Source organism: Oncorhynchus nerka, unplaced genomic scaffold, assembly GCF_034236695.1.
Source record: "Oncorhynchus nerka isolate Pitt River unplaced genomic scaffold, Oner_Uvic_2.0 unplaced_scaffold_981, whole genome shotgun sequence".
NCBI classification, from domain to species: domain Eukaryota; kingdom Metazoa; phylum Chordata; class Actinopteri; order Salmoniformes; family Salmonidae; genus Oncorhynchus; species Oncorhynchus nerka.
The window spans coordinates 219001-244427 of NW_027040312.1; the positions used below are offsets into that span (position 1 = coordinate 219001).

General features: G+C 39.3%; 1 long non-coding RNA gene across 1 annotated transcript in view; it reads right to left on the minus strand.

The window, feature by feature from the left end:
* LOC135570325 (uncharacterized) overlaps nucleotides 1–23696 on the minus strand; it is a 30520-nt gene extending 6824 nt beyond the window's left edge. The window contains exon 1 of the long non-coding RNA XR_010463517.1: nucleotides 23634–23696. This is a non-coding gene — a long non-coding RNA (uncharacterized LOC135570325). The remainder of the gene's footprint in view (nucleotides 1–23633) is intronic.
* Between the last annotated feature and the right edge of the window lie 1731 nt (nucleotides 23697–25427).

A 25427-nucleotide genomic window follows, 5' to 3' on the forward strand; every position in this document is an offset into this window, starting at 1 on the left:
GGGGACCAGTACGAAAAAGTACGAAAGCAGATACAGCGCTTTCAGAAGGTATTCATACCCCTAGATTTATTCTACATTTCCCTTGTTACAGCCCGAAGTCAAAATGGATTCAATTGATTTTTTCTCTCACCCATCTACATACAATAACCCCCCCAAAAAATTAACTTGTCTTTGCCGATGACAAGCATACCCATAACATGATGCAGCCACCACCATGCTTGAACATACGAAGAGTGGGACTCAGTCATGCGTTTGTGTTGGATTTGCCCCAAAAATAACTCTTTGTATTCAGGATGTGAAGTTCATTTCTGTAGTTCCACCGTTCCATTGGGGTGAAGGAGGAGGTCGGCCATGTCAGATTTCAGACAGAAACACCACGGCGGCCATGTTGGATCCCCCATGGGCCGGACGGACCAATAAAGTCCACGGAATGTTCAGTCGGTGTGGACACAACCAGCCATCCGTAGCGACACACACACACACACACCACACACACTAAGCTGTACTCTCTTCGGCTTCTTGGTTTGGCTGGAGGCAAAGCCCTGTTAATCCTAAAGCCCACACTGTTATACCCAACACACACACACACACACACACACACACACACACACACACACACACACACACACACACACACACACACACACGAGGGCTGGGTGGTATAGCGTATTTGACTATATACCGGTATTTGATGCATGGACCGGATTGGGTTTCAACTTGACCTTCTATAAATGGCATTTAAGTCTTCAGTTTCCTCCTCTGTCAGCTACCTGAGTCCCCCCCCCTCCCCCTCTGTCGTCTACCTGAGCCCCCTCTGTCGTCTACCTGAGTCCCCCCTCTGTCGTCTACCTGAGCCCCCCTTGTCTGCTACCTGAGTCCCCCCTTGTCTGCTACCTGAGTCCTCACTCCCCCCTCTGTCGTCTACCTGAGTCCTCACTCCCCCTTCTGTCTGCTACCGGAATCCCCCTCCTCTGTCTGCTACCTGAGTCCCCTCCTCCCCTCTGTCTGCTACCTGAGTCCTCCCCCTCTGTCTGCTACCTGAGTCCCCCCTCCTCTGTCTGCTACCTGAGTCCTCTCTCCCCCTCCCTCCTCTGTCTGCTACCTGAGTCCCCCCCTCTGTCTGCTACCTGAGTCCTCACTCCCCCTCCTCCGTCTGCTACCTGAGTCCTCACTCCCCCTCCTCCTCTGTCTGCTACCTGAGTCCTCACTCCCCCTCCTCCGTCTGCTACCTGAGTCCTCACTCCTCTGTCTGCTACCTGAGTCCTCTCTCCCCCTCCCTCCTCTGTCTGCTACCTGAGTCCCCCTCCTCTGTCTGCTACCTGAGTCCTCACTCCCCCTCCTCCGTCTGCTACCTGAGTCCTCACTCCCCCCTCCGTCTGCTACCTGAGTCCTCACTCCCCCCTCCTCCTCTGTCTGCTACCTGAGTCCTACCACACACTGGGTGTAATTCTCCCCAGGACCCCTACCACTGGGTGTAATTCTCCCCAGGACCCCCTACCACTGGGTGTAATTCTCCCCAGGACCCCCTACCACTGGGTGTAATTCTCCCCAGGACCCCCTACCACTGGGTGTAATTCTCCCCAGGACCCCCTACCACTGGGTGTAATTCTCCCCAGGACCCCCTACCACTGGGTGTAATTCTCCCCAGGACCCCCTACCACTGGGTGTAATTCTCCCAGGACCCCCTACCACTGGGTGTAATTCTCCCCAGGATGTGATGGAGGAGAGGAGAAGAGGAGAGAGCGAGGGAAGGTGGAGAGAGAGAGGGAAGGAGGAGAGAGAGAGGGATGGAGGAGAGAGGGAGGGATGGAGGAGAGGGAAGGTGGAGAGAGAGAGGGATGGAGGAGAGAGAGAGGGATGGAGGAGAGAGAGAGGGATGGAGGAGAGAAGAGGGATGGAGGAGAGAAGAGGGATGGAGGAGAGAGAGAGGGATGGAGGAGAGGAGAGGGATGGAGGAGAGGAGAGGGAAGGAGGAGAGAGAGAGGGATGGAGGAGAGGAGAGGGATGGAGGAGAGAGAGGGATGGAGGAGAGGAGAGGGATGGAGGAGAGGAGAGGGATGGAGGAGAGGAGAGGGATGGAGGAGAGGGAAGGAGGAGAGAGAGAGGGATGGAGGAGAGGAGAGGGATGGAGGAGAGGGATGGAGGAGAGGAGAGGGATGGAGGAGAGGAGAGGGATGGAGGAGAGGGATGGAGGAGAGGGAAGGAGGAGAGGAGAGGGAAGGAGGAGAGGAGAGGGATGGAGGAGAGGAGAGGGATGGAGGAGAGGAGAGGGATGGAGGAGAGGAGAGGAGAGGGATGGAGGAGAGGGAAGGAGGAGAGAGAGAGAAGGGGGATAGAGGAGAGGGATGGAGGAGAGGGATGGAGGAGAGAGAGAGGGATGGAGAGAGAGAGAGGGATGGAGGAGAGAAGAGGGATGGAGGAGAGAGAGGGATGGAGGAGAGGAGAGGATGGAGGAGAGAGAGGGAAGGAGGAGAGAGAGAGGGATGGAGGAGAGGAGAGGGATGGAGGGAGAGAGAGGGATGGAGGAGAGGGAGAGGGATGGAGGAGAGGAGAGGGATGGAGGGAGAGGAGAGGGATGGAGGAGAGGGAAGGAGGAGAGAGAGAGGGATGGAGGAGAGGAGAGGGATGAAGGAGAGGGATGGAGAGAGGAGAGGGATGGAGGGAGGAGAGGGATGGAGGGAGGGAAGGAGGAGAGGAGAGGGGAAGGAGGAGAGGAGAGGGATGGAGGAGAGGAGAGGGATGGAGGAGAGGAGAGGGATGGAGGAGAGGAGAGGGATGGAGGAGAGGAGAGGGATGGAGGAGAGGGATGGAGGAGGGAAGGAGGAGAGAGAGAGAAGGGGGATAGAGGAGAGGGATGGAGGAGAGGAGAGGGATGGAGGAGAGGGAAGGAGGAGAGGGAAGGAGGAGAGGAATGGAGGAGAGGAGAGGGATGGAGGAGAGGAGAGGGATGGAGGAGAGGGATGGAGGAGGAGAGGAGAGGGATGGAGGAGAGGAGAGGGATGGAGGAGAGGAGAGGGATGGAGGAGAGGGATGGAGGAGAGGGAAGGAGGAGAGGAGAGGGATGGAGGAGAGGAGAGGGAGGAGAGGAGAGGGATGGAGGAGAGGGAAGGAGGAGAGAGAGAGAAGGGGGATAGAGGAGAGGGAAGGAGGAGAGAGAGAGAAGGGGGATAGAGGAGAGGGAAGGAGGAGAGAGAGAGAAGGGGGATGGAGGAGAGGAGGATCCCCCCAGCCTCTAGGAATGATAATGATCATTTGATTCACAGAAGGTGAAAGCACCAATTTGTAAGTCGCTCTGGATAAGAGCGTCTGCTAAATGACTTAAATGTAAATGTAGAAGAACTGCGGTGAAATGCCACATCACACACACACACACACACACACACACACACACAGAAATCGGTCTTTCATGGTAATCTGGTCACAGTATGCAGAGTGGAAAATAGGATATAGGATAATCTATTTAAATCAATTTGTAGGTTATTGAATATCTATTGAAACACATTATAGAGACCAGAGAGGTTTCCCTTGACAGGGTGTGACAGGTTGTAAGGACATGTGGTGGGGGGGGGGGGTCTCTGGTCTGTCAGGATGTTAAACCCTGTTTCTCTGAGAGAGAGAGAGAGAGAGAGAGAGAGAGAGAGAGAGAGAGAGAGAGAGACAGAGACAGAGAGACAGAGAAGAGAGATAATTTAATTGAGAGGGAGAGAGACAGAGACGGAGAGAGAGAGACAGCGAGAGAGACACAGAGAGAGAGACAGATAGAGAGACACAGAGAGAGAGACAGATAGAGAGACAGAGAGAGAGAGACAGAGAGAGAATTTAATTGAGAGGGAGAGAGACAGAGAGAGAGAGAGAGACAGAGAGAGACAGAGAGAGAGAGAGAGAGACAGAGATAATTGAATTGAGAGAGAGACAGAGAGAGAGAGAGAGAGAGACAGAGAGAGAGAGACAGCGAGAGAGACACAGAGAGAGAGACAGATAGAGAGACACAGAGAGAGAGACAGATAGAGAGATACAGAGAGAGAGACAGAGAGAGAGACAGAGAGAGAGAGAGAGAGAGACAGAGAGAGAGAGAGACAGAGACAGAGAGAGAGACAAAGAGAGAGAGAGACAAAGAGAAACAGAGAGAGAATTGAATTGAGAGAGAGAAAGATATATATAGAGAGAGAGACAGAGAGAGAGACAGAGAGAGTGAGAGAGAGAGAGACAGAGAGAGAGAGAGACAGAGACAGAGAGAGAGACAAAGAGAGAGAGAGACAAAGAGAGACAGAGAGAGAATTGAATTGAGAGAGAGAAAGATATATATAGAGAGAGAGAGAGAGAGACAGAGGACAAAGAGACCAACAGCCTCCCCAGGTTGAGACCCTGCAGTACACTCTCTGACCACACAGGGGCGATGTTACCCCACAGTGAAACAAACATCACCACCACCACCACTACAACGGTCTGGCACTCTGCCCGTCACTCTGCCCGTCACTCTGCCCGTCACTCTGTCACTCTGCCCGTCACTCTGTCACTCTGCCCGTCACTCTGCCACTCTGCCCGTCACTCTGCCCGTCACTCTGTCCGTCACTCTGCCCGTCACTCTGCCCGTCACTCTGCCCGTCACTCTGCCCGTCACTCTGCCCGTCACTCTGCCCGTCACTCTGTCCGTCACTCTGTCCCTCTGCCCGTCACTCTGTCCCTCTGCCCGTCACTCTGTCACTCTGCCCGTCACTCTGCTCTGTCACTCTGCCCGTCACTCTGCCCGTCACTCTGTCACTCTGCCCGTCCTCTGTCACTCTGCCCGTCACTCTGTCCGTCCTCTGTCCGTCAGGACTCTGCCCCTCTATATAAACCACTCTGTCCGATCCTCTGTCCCTCTGTCCGTCACTCTGCCCGTCACTCTGTCCGTCACTGACATTATAATGATCCGTCACTCTGTCCGTCCACTCTGTCCGATCCATACTCTATAAACCAGGACATTATAATGATCTATATAAACCAGAGACATTCCGATCCACTCTGATCCCTCTATAAACCCGACATTATAATGATGCTATATAAACCAGAGACATTCTGCCCTCTATATAAACTCTGACATTATAATGATCCATACTCTATATAAACCAGGACAGAGACATTATAATGATCCATACATTATAATGATCCTCTATATAAACCAGGACATTATAATGATCCATACTCTATATAAACCAGAGACATTATAATGATCCATACTCTATATAAAACCAGAGACATTATAATGATCCATACATTATAATGATCCATCTATATAAACCAGACAGACATTATAAACCAGAGACATTATAATGATCCTATATAAACAGACAGAGACATTATAATGATCCATACTCTATATAAACCAGAGACATTATAATGATCCATACTCTATATAAACCAGAGACATTATAATGATCCATACTCTATATAAACCAGAGACATTATAATGATCCATACTCTATATAAACCAGAGACAGAGACATTATAATGATCCATACTCTATATAAACCAGAGACATTATAATGATCCATACTCTATATAAACCAGAGACATTATAATGATCCATACTCTATATAAACCAGAGACATTATAATGATCCATACTCTATATAAACCAGGACATTATAATGATCCATACTCTATATAAACCAGAGACATTATAATGATCCATACTCTATATAAACCAGAGACATTATAATGATCCATACTCTATATAAACCAGGACAGAGACATTATAATGATCCATACTCTATATAAACCAGGACATTATAATGATCCATACTCTATATAAACCAGGACAGAGACATTATAATGATCCATACTCTATATAAACCAGAGACATTATAATGATCCATACTCTATATAAACCAGAGACATTATAATGATCCATACTCTATATAAACCAGGACAGAGACATTATAATGATCCATACTCTATATAAAAACCAGAGACATTATAATGATCCATACTCTATATAAACCAGAGACATTATAATGATCCATACTCTATATAAACCAGACATTATAATGATCCATACTCTATATAAACCAGAGACATTATAATGATCCATACTCTATATAAACCAGGACATTATAATGAGACATTATAATGATCCATACTCATTATATAAACCAGAGACATTATAATGATCCATACTCTATATAAACCAGAGACATTATAATGATCCATACTCTATATAAACCAGACATTATAATGATCCATACTCTATATAAACCAGAGACATTATAATGATCCATACTCTATATAAACCAGAGACATTATAATGATCCATACTCTATATAAACCAGGACAGAGACATTATAATGATCCATACTCTATATAAACCAGAGACATTATAATGATCCATACTCTATATAAACCAGAGACATTATAATGATCCATACTCTATATAAACCAGGACAGAGACATTATAATGATCCATACTCTATATAAACCAGAGACATTATAATGATCCATACTCTATATAAACCAGAGACATTATAATGATCCATACTCTATATAAACCAGAGACATTATAATGATCCATACTCTATATAAACCAGAGACATTATAATGATCCATACTCTATATAAACCAGAGACATTATAATGATCCATACTCTATATAAACCAGGACAGACATTATAATGATCCATACTCTATATAAACCAGAGACATTATAATGATCCATACTCTATATAAACCAGACAGACATTATAATGATCCATACTCTATATAAACCAGACAGAGACATTATATATAATCCACATTATAATGATCCATACTCTATATAAACCAGACAGACATTATAATGATCCATACTCTATATAAACCAGAGACATTATAATGATCCATACTCTATATAAACCAGAGACATTATAATGATCCATACTCTATATAAACCAGAGACATTATAATGATCCATACTCTATATAAACCAGAGACATTATAATGATCCATACTCTATATAAACCAGAGACATTATAATGATCCATACTCTATATAAACCAGACAGACATTATAATGATCCATACTCTATATATATAAACTCTATATAAACCAGAGACATTATAATGATCCATACTCTATATAAACCAGAGACATTATAATGATCCATACTCTATATAAACCAGAGACATTATAATGATCCATACTATATAAACCAGGACATTATATGAAACCTATATAAACCAGGACAGAGACATTATAATGATCCATACTCTATATAAACCAGACAGACATTATAATGATCCATACTCTATATAAACCAGAGACATTATAATGATCCATACTCTATATAAACCAGAGACATTATAATGATCCATACTCTATATAAACCAGGACAGAGACATTATAATGATCCATACTCTATATAAAACCAGAGACATTATAATGATCCATACTCTATATAAACCAGAGACATTATAATGATCCATACTCTATATAAACAGGACAGAGACATTATAATGATCCATACTCCAGACATTATAAATCCATACTCTATATAAACCAGACATTATAATGATCCATACTCTATATAAACCAGGACATTATAATGATCCATACTCTATATAAACCAGAGACATTATAATGATCCATACTCTACCAGACATTATAATGACTATATAAAGAGACATTATAATGATCCATACTCTATATAAACCAGGACAGAGACATTATAATGATCCATACTCTATATAAACAGGATCCATACTCTATATAAACAGAGACATTATAATGATCCATACTCTATATAAACAGAGACAGAGACATTATAATGATCCATACTCTATATAAACCAGAGACATTATAATGATCCATACTCTATATAAAAACAGAGACAGAGACATTATAATGATCCATACTCTATATAAACCAGAGACATTATAATGATCCATACTCTATATAAACCAGATCCATATATATAAACAGAGACATTATAATGATCCATACTCTATATAAACCAGAGACATTATAATGATCCATACTCTATATAAACCAGAGACATTATAATGATCCATACTCTATATAAACCAGAGACATTATAATGATCCATACTCTATATAAACCAGAGACATTATAATGATCCATACTCTATATAAACCAGGACATTATAATGATCCATACTCTATATAAACCAGAGACATTATAATGATCCATACTCTATATAAACCAGAGACATTATAATGATCCATACTCTATATAAACCAGAGACATTATAATGATCCATACTCTATATAAACCAGAGACATTATAATGATCCATACCTATATAAACCAGAGACATTATAATGATCCATACTCTATATAAACCAGAGACATTATAATGATCCATACTCTATATAAACCAGACATTATAATGATCCATATCTATATAAACCAGAGACATTATAATGATCCATACTCTATATAAACCAGAGACATTATAATGATCCTATATAAACAGAGACATTATAATGATCCAACCTATATAAACCAGGACATTATAATGATCCATACTCTATATAAACCAGAGACATTATAATGATCCATACTCTATATAAACCAGAGACATTATAATGATCCATACTCTATATAAACCAGGACAGAGACATTATAATGATCCATACTCTATATAAACCAGGACATTATAATGATCCATACTCTATATAAACCAGAGACATTATAATGATCCATACTCTATATAAACCAGGACAGAGACATTATAATGATCCATACTCTATATAAACCAGAGACATTATAATGATCCATACATTATAATGATCCATACTCTATATAAACCAGGACATTATAATGATCCATACTCTATATAAACCAGGACATTATAATGATCCATACTCTATATAAACCAGAGACATTATAATGATCCATACTCTATATAAACCAGAGACATTATAATGATCCATACTCTATATAAACCAGAGACATTATAATGATCCATACTCTATATAAACCAGAGACATTATAATGATCCATACTCTATATAAACCAGAGACATTATAATGATCCATACTCTATATAAACCAGAGACATTATAATGATCCATACTCTATATAAACCAGGACAGAGACATTATAATGATCCATACTCTATATAAACCAGAGACATTATAATTCCATACTCTATATAAACCAGAGACATTATAATGATCCATACTCTATATAAAGGACAGAGACATTATAATGATCCAACCAGGACATTATAATGATCCTATATAAACCAGAGACATTATAATGATCCATACTCTATATAAACCAGAGACATTATAATGATCCATACTCTATATAAACCAGACATTATAATGATCCATACAGAGACATTATAATGATCCATACTCTATATAAACCAGAGACATTATAATGATCCATACTCTATATAAACCAGAGACATTATAATGATCCATACTCTATATAAACCAGAGACATTATAATGATCCATACTCTATATAAACCAGAGACATTATAATGATCCATACTCTATATAAACCAGAGACATTATAATGATCCATACTCTATATAAACCAGAGACATTATAATGATCCATACTCTATATAAACCAGAGACATTATAATGATCCATACTCTATATAAACCAGAGACATTATAATGATCCATACTCTATATAAACCAGACATTATAATGATCCATACTCTATATAAACCAGAGACATTATAATGATCCATACTCTATATAAACCAGAGACATTATAATGATCCATACTCTATATATTATAAATCCATACAGACAGAGACATTATAATGATCCATACTCTATATAAACCAGAGACATTATAATGATCCATACTCTATATAAACCAGAGACATTATAATGATCCATACTCTATATAAACCAGACATTATAATGATCCATACTCTATATAAACAGAGACATTATAATGATCCATACTCTATATAAACCAGGATCCATACTCTATATAAACCAGAGACATTATAATGATCCATACTCTATATAAACCAGACATTATAATGATCCATACTCTATATAAACAGAGACATTATAATGATCCATACTCTATATAAACCAGAGACATTATAATGATCCATACTCTATATAAACCAGAGACATTATAATGATCCATACTCTATATAAACCAGAGACATTATAATGATCCATACTCTATATGAACCAGGACATGATCCATACTCTATATAAACCAGGACAGAGACATTATAATGATCCATACTCTATATAAACCAGGACATTATAATGATCCATACTCTATATAAAAACCAGAGACATTATAATGATCCATACTCTATATAAACCAGACATTATAATGATCCATACTCTATATAAACCAGACATTATAATGATCCATACTCTATATAAACCAGAGACATTATAATGATCCATACTCTATATAAACCAGAGACATTATAATGATCCATACTCTATATAAAACCAGAGACATTATAATGATCCATACTCTATATAAACCAGAGACATTATAATGATCCATACTCTATATAAACCAGAGACATTATAATGATCCATACATTATAATGATCCATACTCTATATAAACCAGGACAGAGACATTATAATGATCCATACTCTATATAAAACCAGAGACATTATAATGATCCATATATAAACCAGAGACATTATAATGATCCATACCTATATAAACCAGACATTATAATGATCCATACTCTATATAAACCAGAGACATTATAATGATCCATACTCTATATAAACCAGAGACATTATAATGATCCACTCGTTTATAAACCAGAGACATTATAACTGCCCTACCCTGTCCATACTCTATAAACCAGGACAGAGACATTATAATGATCCATACTCTATATAAACCAGAGACATTATAATGATCCATACTCTATATAAACCAGTTTCAAGACATTATAATGATCCAGGCGCTCCGCACTCTATATAAACCAGACATTATAATGATCCATATCCTATATAAACCAGAGACATTATAATGATCCATAGGCCCTCTCTATAAACAAGTCACTTGGGACAGAGACATTATAATGATCCATACTCTATATAAACCAGGACATTATAATGATCCATACTCTATATAAACCAGAGACATTATAATGATCCATACTCTATATAAACCAGAGACATTATAATGATCCATACTCTATATAAACCAGAGACATTATAATGATCCATACTCTATATAAACCAGGACAGAGACATTATAATGATCCATACCTATATAAACCAGAGACATTATAATGATCCATACTCTATATAAACCAGAGACATTATAATGATCCATACTCTATATAAACCAGAGACATTATAATGATCCATACTCTATATAAACCAGAGACATTATAATGATCCATACTCTATATAAACCAGAGACATTATAATGATCCATACTCTATATAAACCAGGACAGAGACATTATAATGATCCATACTCTATATAAACCAGAGACATTATAATGATCCATACTCTATATAAACCAGAGACATTATAATGATCCATACTCTATATAAACCAGGACATTATAATGATCCATACTCTATATAAACCAGGACATTATAATGATCCATACTCTATATAAACCAGGACAGAGACATTATAATGATCCATACTCTATATAAACCAGGACATTATAATGATCCATACTCTATATAAACCAGGACATTATAATGATCCATACTCTATATAAACCAGAGACATTATAATGATCCATACTCTATATAAACCAGAGACATTATAATGATCCATACTCTATATAAACCAGAGACATTATAATGATCCATTATAATATCCTCTATATAAACCAGAGACATTATAATGATCCATACTCTATATAAACCAGGACATTATAATGATCCATACTCTATATAAACCAGAGACATTATAATGATCCATACTCTATATAAACCAGAGACATTATAATGATCCATACTCTATATAAACCAGAGACATTATAATAAACCTATATAAACCAGACATTATAATGATCCATACATTATAATGATCCATACTCTATATAAACCAGAGACATTATAATGATCCATACTCTATATAAACCAGAGACATTATAATGATCCATATAAACCAGAGACATTATAATGATCCATACTCTATATAAACCAGAGACATTATAATGATCCATACTCTATATAAACCAGAGACATTATAATGATCCATACTCTATATAAACCATCATACTCTATATAAACAGAGACATTATAATGATCCATACTCTATATAAACCAGAGACATTATAATGATCCATACTCTATATAAACCAGAGACATTATAATGATCCATACTCTATATATAAACCAGGAGACATTATAATGATCCATACTATCTATATGAAACCACCAGGACATTATAATGATCCATACTCTATATAAACCAGAGACATTATAATGATCCATACTCTATATAAACCAGAGACATTATAATGATCCATACTCTATATAAACCAGGACATTATAATGATCCATACTCTATATAAACCAGAGACATTATAATGATCCATACTCTATATAAACCAGAGACATTATAATGATCCATACTCTATATAAACCAGAGACATTATAATGATCCATACTCTATATAAACCAGAGACATTATAATGATCCATACTCTATATAAACCAGAGACATTATAATGATCCATACTCTATATAAACCAGAGACATTATAATGATCCATACTCTATATAAACCAGAGACATTATAATCTATATAAACCAGGACAGAGACATTATAATGATCCATACTCTATATAAACCAGAGACATTATAAGAGACATTATAATGATCCATACTCTATATAAACCAGAGACATTATAATGATCCATACTCTATATAAACCAGAGACATTATAATGATCCATACTCTATATAAACCAGAGACATTATAATGATCCATACTCTATATAAACCAGGACAGAGACATTATAATGATCCATACTCTATATAAACCAGAGACATTATAATGATCCATACTCTATATAAACCAGAGACATTATAATGATCCATCCTCTCTCTATATAAACCAGAGACATTATAATGATCCATACTCTATATAAAACCCAGAGACATTATAATGATCCATACTCTATATAAACCAGAGACATTATAATGATCCATACTCTATATAAACCAGGACATTATAAGATCCATACTCTATAAAACCAGGACATTATAATGATCCATACTCTATATAAACCAGAGACATTATACTCATTTTCCCGGGAAGATCCATACTCTATATAAACAGAGACATTATAATGATCCATACTCTATATAAACATTATAATGATCCATACTCTCTATAAACCAGAGACATTATAATGATCCATACTCTATATATAAAACCAGAGACATTATAATGATCCATACTCCTATATAAACCAGAGACATTATAATGATCCATACTCTATAAACCAGAGACATTATAATGATCCATACTCTATATAAACCAGGACAGAGACATTATAATGATCCATACTCTATATAAACCAGGACAGAGACATTATAATGATCCATACTCTATATAAACCAGAGACATTATAATGATCCATACTCTATATAAACCAGAGACATTATAATGATCCATACTCTATATAAACCAGAGACATTATAATGATCCATACTCTATATAAACCAGAGACATTATAATGATCCATACTCTATATAAACCAGAGACATTATAATGATCCATACTCTATATAAACCAGAGACATTATAATGATCCATACTCTATATAAACCAGGACATTATAATGATCCATACTCTATATAAACCAGGACATTATAATGATCCATACTCTATATAAACCAGAGACATTATAATGATCCATACTCTATATAAACCAGAGACATTATAATGATCCATACTCTATATAAACCAGAGACATTATAATGATCCATACTCTATATAAACCAGAGACATTATAATGATCCATACTCTATATAAACCAGAGACATTATAATGATCCATACTCTATATAAACCAGAGACATTATAATGATCCATACTCTATATAAACCAGAGACATTATAATGATCCATACTCTATATAAACCAGAGACATTATAATGATCCATACTCTATATAAACCAGAGACATTAGAGACATTATAATGATCCATACTCTATATAAACCAGAGACATTATAATGATCCATACTCTATATAAACCAGAGACATTATAATGATCCATACTATATAAACCAGAGACATTATAATGATCCATACTCTATATAAACCAGAGACATTATAATGATCCATACTCTATATAAACCAGAGACATTATAATGATCCATACTCTATATAAACCAGGACAGAGACATTATAATGATCCATACTCTATATAAACCAGAGACATTATAATGATCCATACTCTATATAAACCAGAGACATTATAATGATCCATACTCTATATAAACCAGAGACATTATAATGATCCATACTCTATATAAACCAGAGACATTATAATGATCCATACTCTATATAAACCAGAGACATTATAATGATCCATACTCTATATATAAACCAGAGACATTATAATGATCCATACTCTATATAAAAGGACATTATAATGATCCATACTCTATATAAACCAGAGACATTATAATGATCCATACTCTATATAAACCAGAGACATTATAATGATCCATACTCTATATAAACCAGAGACATTATAATGATCCATACTCTATATAAACCAGAGACATTATAATGATCCATACTCTATATAAACCAGAGACATTATAATGATCCATACTCTATATAAACCAGAGACATTATAATGATCCATACTCTATATAAACCAGAGACATTATAATGATCCATACTCTATATAAACCAGAGACATTATAATGATCCATACTCTATATAAACCAGACATTATAATGATCCATACTCTATATAAACAGGACATTATAATGATCCATACTCTATATAAACCAGAGACATTATAATGATCCATACTCTATATAAACCAGAGACATTATAATGATCCATACTCTATATAAACCAGAGACATTATAATGATCCATACTCTATATAAACCAGAGACATTATAATGATCCATACTCTATATAAACCAGAGACATTATAATGATCCATACTCTATATAAACCAGAGACATTATAATGATCCATACTCTATATAAACCAGAGACATTATAATGATCCATACTCTATATAAACCAGAGACATTATAATGATCCATACTCTATATAAACCAGAGACATTATAATGATCCATACTCTATATAAACCAGGACAGAGACATTATAATGATCCATACTCTATATAAACCAGGACATTATAATGAACTATATAAACCAGGACAGAGACATTATAATGATCCATACTCTATATAAACCAGAGACATTATAATGATCCATACTCTATATAAACCAGGACAGAGACATTATAATGATCCATACTCTATATAAACCAGGACATTATAATGATCCATACTCTATATAAACCAGAGACATTATAATGATCCATACTCTATATAAACCAGAGACATTATAATGATCCATACTCTATATAAACCAGAGACATTATAATGATCCATACTCTATATAAACCAGAGACATTATAATGATTATAATGATCCATACTCTATATAAACCAGAGACATTATAATGATCCATCCATACTCTATATAAAAACAGAGACATTATAATGATCCATACTCTATATAAACCAGAGACATTATAATGATCCATACTCTATATATAAACCAGAGACATTATAATGATCCATACTCTATATAAACCAGAGACATTATAATGATCCATACTCTATATAAACCAGAGACATTATAATGATCCATACTCTATATAAACCAGGACAGAGACATTATAATGATCCATACTCTATATAAACCAGAGACATTATAATGATCCATACTCTATATATAAACTATATAAACCAGAGACATTATAATGATCCATACTCTATATAAACCAGAGACATTATAATGATCCATACTCTATATAAACCAGAGACATTATAATGATCCATACTCTATATAAACCAGGACATTATAATGATCCATACTCTATATAAACCAGAGACATTATAATGATCCATACTCTATATAAACCAGAGACATTATAATGATCCATACTCTATATAAACCAGAGACATTATAATGATCCATACTCTATATAAACCAGGACATTATAATGATCCATACTCTATATAAACCAGAGACATTATAATGATCCATACTCTATATAAACCAGAGACATTATAATGATCCATACTCTATATAAACCAGACAGAGACATTATAATGATCCATACTCTATATAAAAGGACAGAGACATTATAATGATCCATACTCTATATAAAACCAGAGACATTATAATGATCCATACTCTATATAAACCAGAGACATTATAATGATCCATACTCTATATAAACCAGAGACATTATAATGATCCATACTCTATATAAACCAGAGACATTATAATGATCCATACTCTATATAAACCAGAGACATTATAATGATCCATACTCTATATAAACCAGAGACATTATAATGATCCATACTCTATATAAACCACTCTATATAAACCAGACATTATAATGATCCATACTCTATATAAACCAGAGACATTATAATGATCCATACTCTATATAAACCAGAGACATTATAATGATCCATACTCTATATAAACCAGAGACATTATAATGATCCATACTCTATATAAACCAGGACATTATAATGATCCATACTCTATATAAACCAGAGACATTATAATGATCCATACTCTATATAAACCAGGACATTATAATGATCCATACTCTATATAAACCAGAGACATTATAATGATCCATACTCTATATAAACCAGAGACATTATAATGATCCATACTCTATATAAACCAGAGACATTATAATGATCCATACTCTATATAAACCAGGACAGAGACATTATAATGATCCATACTCTATATAAACCAGAGACATTATAATGATCCATACTCTATATAAACCAGAGACATTATAATGATCCATACTCTATATAAACCAGAGACATTATAATGATCCATACTCTATATAAACCAGAGACATTATAATGATCCATACTCTATATAAACCAGAGACATTATAATGATCCATACTATATAAACCAGAGACATTATATAAACCAGGACAGAGACATTATAATGATCCATACTCTATATAAACCAGAGACATTATAATGATCCATACTCTATATAAACCAGAGACATTATAATGATCCATACCAGAGACATTATATAAACCAGAGACATTATAATGATCCATACTCTATATAAACCAGAGACATTATAATGATCCATACTCTATATAAACCAGAGACATTATAATGATCCATACTCTATATAAACAGAGACATTATAATGATCCATACTCTATATAAACCAGAGACATTATAATGATCCATACTCTATATAAACCCAGAGACATTATAATGATCCATACTCTATATAAACCAGAGACATTATAATGATCCATACTCTATATAAACCAGAGACATTATAATGATCCATACTCTATATAAACAGGACAGAGACATTATAATGATCCATACTCTATATAAACCAGACAGAGACATTATAATGATCCATACTCTATATAAAACCAGAGACATTATAATGATCCATACTCTATATAAACCAGAGACATTATAATGATCCATACTCTATATAAACCAGAGACATTATAATGATCCATACTCTATATAAACCAGAGACATTATAATGATCCATACTCTATATAAACCAGGACAGAGACATTATAATGATCCATACTCTATATAAACCAGAGACATTATAATGATCCATACTCTATATAAACCAGGACATTATAATGATCCATACTCTATATAAACCAGAGACAGAGACATTATAATGATCCATACTCTATATAAACCAGGACAGAGACATTATAATGATCCATATATATAAACCAGAGACATTATAATGATCCATACTCTATATAAACCAGAGACATTATAATGATCCATACTCTATATAAACCAGAGACATTATAATGATCCATACTCTATATAAACCAGAGACATTATAATGATCCATACTCTATATAAACCAGGACATTATAATGATCCATACTCTATATAAACCAGAGACATTATAATGATCCATACTCTATATAAACCAGAGACATTATAATGATCCATACTCTATATAAACCAGAGACATTATAATGATCCATACTCTATATAAACCAGGACAGAGACATTATAATGATCCAGGACAGAGACATTATAATGATCCATCTATATAAACCAGGACATTATAATGATCCATACTCTATATAAACCAGGACAGAGACATTATAATGATCCATACTCTATATAAACCAGGACAGAGACATTATAATGATCCATACTCTATATAAACCAGGACAGAGACATTATAATGATCCATACTCTATATAAACCAGAGACATTATAATGATCCATACTCTATATAAACCAGAGACATTATAATGATCCATACTCTATATAAACCAGGACATTATAATGATCCACATTATAATGATCCATACTCTATATAAACCAGAGACATTATAATGATCCTATATACATTATAATGATCATATATAAACCAGAGACATTATAATGATCCATACTCTATATAAACCAGAGACATTATAATGATCCATACTCTATATAAACCAGGACAGAGACATTATAATGATCCATACTCTATATAAACCAGAGACATTATAATGATCCATACTCTATATAAAACCAGAGACATTATAATGATCCATACTATATAAACCCAGAGACTATATAAACCAGAGACATTATAATGATCCATACTCTATATAAACCAGAGACATTATAATGATCCATACTCTATATAAACCAGAGACATTATAATGATCCATACTCTATATAAACCAGGACATTATAATGATCCATACTCTATATAAACCAGAGACATTATAATGATCCATACTCTATATAAACCAGGACATTATAATGATCCATACTCTATATAAACCAGAGACATTATAATGATCCATACTCTATATAAACCAGGACAGAGACATTATAATGATCCATACTCTATATAAACCAGGACAGAGACATTATAATGATCCATACTCTATATAAACCAGAGACATTATAATGATCCATACTCTATATAAACCAGAGACATTATAATGATCCATACTCTATATAAACCAGGACAGAGACATTATAATGATCCATAAACCAGGACTCTATATAAACCAGAGACATTATAATGATCCATACTCTATATAAACCAGAGACATTATAATGATCCATACTCTATATAAACCAGAGACATTATAATGATCCATACTCTATATAAACCAGAGACATTATAATGATCCATACTCTATATAAACCAGAGACATTATAATGATCCATACTCTATATAAACCAGGACATTATAATGATCCATACTCTATATAAACCAGAGACATTATAATGATCCATACTCTATATAAACCAGACATTATAATGATCCATACTCTATATAAACCAGAGACATTATAATGATCCATACTCTATATAAAACCAGGACATTATAATGATCCATACTCTATATAAACCAGGACATTATAATGATCCATACTCTATATAAACCAGAGACATTATAATGATCCATACTCTATATAAACCAGGACAGACATTATAATGATCCATACTCTATATAAACCAGGACAGAGACATTATAATGATCCATACTCTATATAAACCAGAGACATTATAATGATCCATACTCTATATAAACCAGGACATTATAATGATCCATACTCTATATAAACCAGGACATTATAATGATCCATACTCTATATAAACCAGAGACATTATAATGATCCATACTCTATATAAACCAGGACATTATAATGATCCATACTCTATATAAACCAGAGACATTATAATGATCCATACTCTATATAAACCAGAGACATTATAATGATCCATACTCTATATAAACCAGGACATTATAATGATCCATACTCTATATAAACCAGGACATTATAATGATCCTATATAAACCAGAGACATTATAATGATCCATATATAAACCAGAGACATTATAATGATCCATCCTATATAAACCAGGACATTATAATGATCCATACCTATATACATTATATAAACCAGAGACATTATAATGATCCATACTCTATATAAACCAGGACATTATAATGATCCATACTCTATATAAACCAGGACATTATAATGATCCATACTCTATATAAACCAGGACAGAGACATTAAAACGATCCACACTCTATAGGGGAGGGGATATGTAGAGGGTTGGCACGGTGGAGGGGAGGAGATATGTAGAGGGTTGGCACGGTGGAGGGGAGGAGATATGTAGAGGGTTGGCACGGTGGAGGGGATATGTAGAGGGTTGGCATGGTGGAGGGGATATGTAGAGGGTTGGTACAGTGGAGGGGAGGGGATATGTAGAGGGTTGGTACGGTGGAGGGGATATGTAGAGGGTTGGCATGGTGGAGGGGATATGTAGAGGGTTGGTACGGTGGAGGGATATGTAGAGGGGGCATGGTGGAGGGGATATGTAGAGGGTTGGATATAGAAGCACGGTGGGAGGGATATGTAGAGGGTTGGCATGGTGGAGGGGATATGTAGAGGGTTGGTACAGTGGAGGGGAGGGATATGATAGAGGGTTGGCATGGTGGAGGGGGATGTAGAGAGGGTTGTAGACGGTGGAGGGGATATGTAGAGGGTTGGCATGGTGGAGGGGAGGGGATATGTAGAGGGTTGGTATGGTGGAGGGGATATGTAGAGGGTTGGCATGGTGGAGGGGATATGTATAGGGTTGGCAGGTTGGTGGAGGGGAGGGGATATGTAGAGGGTTGGCACGGTGGAGGGGAGGGGATATGTAGAGGGTTGGTACGGTGGAGGGAGGGGATATGATAGAGGGTTGGCATGGTGGATGGTGGGGATATGTAGAGGGTTGGTACGGTGGAGGGATATGTAGAGGGTTGGCATGGTGGAGGGGATATGTAGAGGGTTAGAGGGGCACGGTGGAGGGGATATGTAGAGGGTTGGCACGGTGGAGGGGATATGTAGAGGGTTGGCACGGTGGAGGGGATATGTAGAGGGTTGGCACGGTGGACGGTGGGGATATGTAGAGGGTTGGTAGTGCGGTGGAGGGGATATGTAGAGGGTTGGTACAGTGGAGGGGATATGTAGAGGGTTGGCACGGTGGAGGGGATATGTAGAGGGTTGGCACGGTGGAGGGGATATGTAGAGGGTTGGACGGTGGAGGGGATATGTAGAGGGTTGGCACGGTGGAGGGGATATGTAGAGGGTTGGCACGGTGGATGGTGGGGGATATGTAGAGGGTTGGCATGGTGGAGGGGATATGTAGAGGGTTGGCACGGTGGAGGGGAGGGGATATGTAGAGGGTTGGTACGGTGGAGGGATATGTAGAGGGTTGGTACGGTGGAGGGATATGTAGAGGGTTGGTACGGTGGAGGGATATGTAGTGGGGTTGGGGTTGTGGAGGGATATGTAGAGGGTTGGCATGGTGGAGGGGATATGTAGAGGGTTGGCACGGTGGAGGGGAGGGGATATGTAGAGGGTTGGTACGGTGGAGGGGATATGTAGAGGGTTGGTACGGTGGAGGGGATATGTAGAGGGTTGGTACGGTGGAGGGGATATGTAGAGGGTTGGCACGGTGGAGGGAGGGATATGTAGAGGGTTGGTAGACGGTGGAGGGGATATGTAGAGGGTTGGCATGGTGGAGGGATATGTAGAGGGTTGGTACGGTGGAGGGGATATGTAGAGGGTTGGTACGGTGGAGGGGATATGTAGAGGGTTGGCATGGTGGAGGGGAGGGGATATGTAGAGGGTTGGTACAGTGGAGGGGAGGGGATATGTAGAGGGTTGGCATGGTGGAGGGGATATGTAGAGGGTTGGCATGGTGGAGGGGATATGTATAGGGTTGGCACGGTGGAGGGGAGGGGATATGTAGAGGGTTGGCACGGTGGAGGGGATATGTAGAGGGTTGGTACGGTGGAGGGGAGGGGATATGTAGAGGGTTGGCACGGTGGAGGGGATATGTAGAGGGTTGGCATGGTGGAGGGGATATGTAGAGGGTTGGCATGGTGGAGGGGATATGTAGAGGGTTGGCACGGTGGAGGGGATATGTAGAGGGTTGGCACGGTGGAGGGGATATGTAGAGGGTTGGCACGGTGGAGTGGAGGGGATATGTAGAGGGTTGGCACGGTGGAGGGGATATGTAGAGGGTTGGTACGGTGGAGGGGATATGTAGAGGGTTGGTACGGTGGAGGGGATATGTAGAGGGTTGGTACGGTGGAGGGGATATGTAGAGGGTTGGCACGGTGGAGGGGATATGTAGAGGGTTGGTACGGTGGAGGGGATATGTAGAGGGTTGGCAGGGGTGGAGGGATATGTAGAGGGTTGGCATGGTGGAGGGGATATGTAGAGGGTTGGCACGGTGGAGGGGAGGGGATATGTAGAGGGTTGGCATGGTGGAGGGGATATGTAGAGGGTTGGCATGGTGGGAGGGATATGTAGAGGGTTGGCATGGTGGAGGGGATATGTAGAGGGTTGGCATGGTGGAGGGATATGTAGAGGGTTGGCACGGTGGAGGGAGGGGATATGTAGAGGGGTTGGCACGGTGGAGGGGATATGTAGAGGGGTTGGCATGGTGGAGGGGAGGGGATATGTAGAGGGTTGGTACGGTGGAGGGGAGGAGATATGTAGAGGGTTGGTACGGTGGAGGGGATATGTGAGAGGGTTGGTAGGGAGGGGTGGGTGGAGGGGATATGTAGAGGGTTGGTACGGTGGAGGGGAGGGGATATGTAGAGGGTTGGCACAGTGGAGGGGATATGTAGAGGGTTGGCACAGTGGAGGAGATATGTAGAGGGTTGGCACGGTGGAGGGGATATGTAGAGGGTTGGTACGGTGGAGGGGATATGTAGAGGGCTGGCACGGTGGAGGGGATATGTAGAGGGTTGGCAGTGGAGGGGATATGTAGAGGGTTGGTACGGTGGAGGGGATATGTAGAGGGTTGGTACGGTGGAGGGGATATGTAGAGGGTTGGTACGGTGGAGGGGATATGTAGAGGGTTGGTACGGTGGAGGGGATATGTAGAGGGTTGGTACGGTGGAGGGGATATGTAGAGGGATGGTACGGTGGAGGGGAAGAGGACGGAGAGAGAGAGAGTGAGAGACGGAGACAGAGAGATAAACAGAGGCCCTCTGGGAGGAGAGGAAGTGGAGGTGTGTGTGGAACAGCTTTGTCTGTGTGTAGTAATGTGGCGGCACCCATCAACACACAGCCCTGGAGACACAGATCAATATACACACACACACACACACACACACACACCACCCTCTTCTTCCCCCTCTGGAATGAGATCAATAAACTGACATCACTACGAGGAGAGGAACCACTCGACTTAAACACACCTATCTCCCTGAGAGGAGAGAGAGAGAGCGATCAATGAACACACACACAGCTATCACCACCACTATCTAAAGAAGACCAATCGCCTGCCACGCTGATACACCTGAACCAATCACCTGCTCTGTACTGATGTACCTGAACCAATCACCTGCTCTGTACTGATGTACCTGAACCAATCACCTGCTCTGTAATGAACCCCCCACACTCTCTCTCTCTCTCTGATGTGACTCGTGCTGTGTCCCCAGTGGCCTGATGGGGGTGCTGTGCCTCCAGTGGCCTGATGGGGGTGCTGTGCACCCAGTGGCCTGATGGGGGTGCTGTGCCTCCAGTGGCCTGATGGGGGCGCTGTGGTCTTAATGCTGACAGACGCGTGTCTGATCTTTAGAGAAATTAATTTAGTCTGAATAAAGAATGCAGGTCATAACCGTGCTCTCCCTCGCTCTCCCTCTCCAGGTAATTTCCCTCTCTCCCTCTCCAGGTAATTTCCCTCTCTCCCTCTCTCTCTCTCCAGGTAATTTCCCTCTCTCCCTCTCTCTCTCTCTCCCTCTCCAGGTAATTTCCCTCTCTCTCTCTCTCTCTCCCTCTCCAGGTAATTTCCCTCTCTCCCTCTCTCTCTCCAGGTAATTTCTATCTCTCTCTCTCTCTCTCTCTCCCTCTCCAGGTAATTCCCTCTCTCTCTCTCCCTCTCCAGGTAATTTCCCTCTCTCTCTCTCTCTCCCTCTCCAGGTAATTTCCCTCTCTCCCTCTCTCTCTCCAGGTAATTTCCCTCTCTCTCTCTCTCTCTCCCTCTCCAGGTAATTTTTCTCTCCATCATTCTATTTTCTCTACCGGGCCACAGAGAAATGAGGGAGAGAGAAACGAGGGAGAGAAAGAGCGATCATTAGGATAGGAAACCATCAGTAAAGTTCTCCAGCTGCTCCCTTCATCTCTCCCTCCCTCATCCTCATCCTCCTCTCCCTCCCTCCCTCATCTCCTCCTAATCTCCTCCCTACCTCATCCTCCTCTCCCTCCCTCCCTCCCTCATCCTCCTCTCCCTCCCTCATCCTCCTCTCCTCCCTCCCTCCCTCATCCTCCCTCCCTCCCTCCCTCATCCTCCTCTCCCTCCTTTCCTCCCTACCTCATCCTCCTCTCCTCCCATCCTCCTTCATTATCCTCTCCTCCCTCCCTCATCCTCCTCTCCCTCCCTCATCCTCCTCTCCCTCCCTCCCTCATCCTCCTCCTCCTCTCCCTCCCATCCTCCCTCATCCTCCTCTCCCTCCCTCATCCTCCTCCTCCTTTCCTCCCTACCTCATCCTCCTTCATTATCCTCCTCTCCCTCCCTCCCTCATCCTCCTCTCCCTCCTTTCCTCCCTACCTCATCCTCCTCTCCCCTCCCTACCTCATCCTCCTCTCCCTCCCTCATCCTCCTCTCCCTCCCATCCTCCTTCATCATCCTCCTCTCCCTCCATTGTAACAGAACTGAGACTCGGATAGTAAGAGGGGGTAGGAGAAGAGAGTTCACAGCACCTGGCTTCTCTAACAGACTCCTCCAGACTTAGCTGTAGAGACCACAAATCCCTGAGGACATCGCTGAGAGAGGAAGACACACACACACACACACATACACACCGACACACACACACACAGTCCTGAGGACATCGCTGAGAGAGAGGACACACACACACACATGCCCAGCATAAGTAGCCCCAGTAGTAGGGTCTGACAGAATGCATTTTCACACCTGGCTGAGCCCAGAGGAAGGTGACAGAGTCACATCTCCCAGAACACACACGCATAAAAGCATACACACACACACCATGACACACACACACCATGACACACACACACACACACACACACACAGTCCACTTTGGGGAGTTCAGGGTCATAAACATTATCATGAATAAAATTCTGTCTTAAACAGTACGGCCCTAAGAGGTGTGTGTGTGTGTCGGTGTCATTGTGTGTGTGTGTCGGTGTGTGTGTGTGTCGATG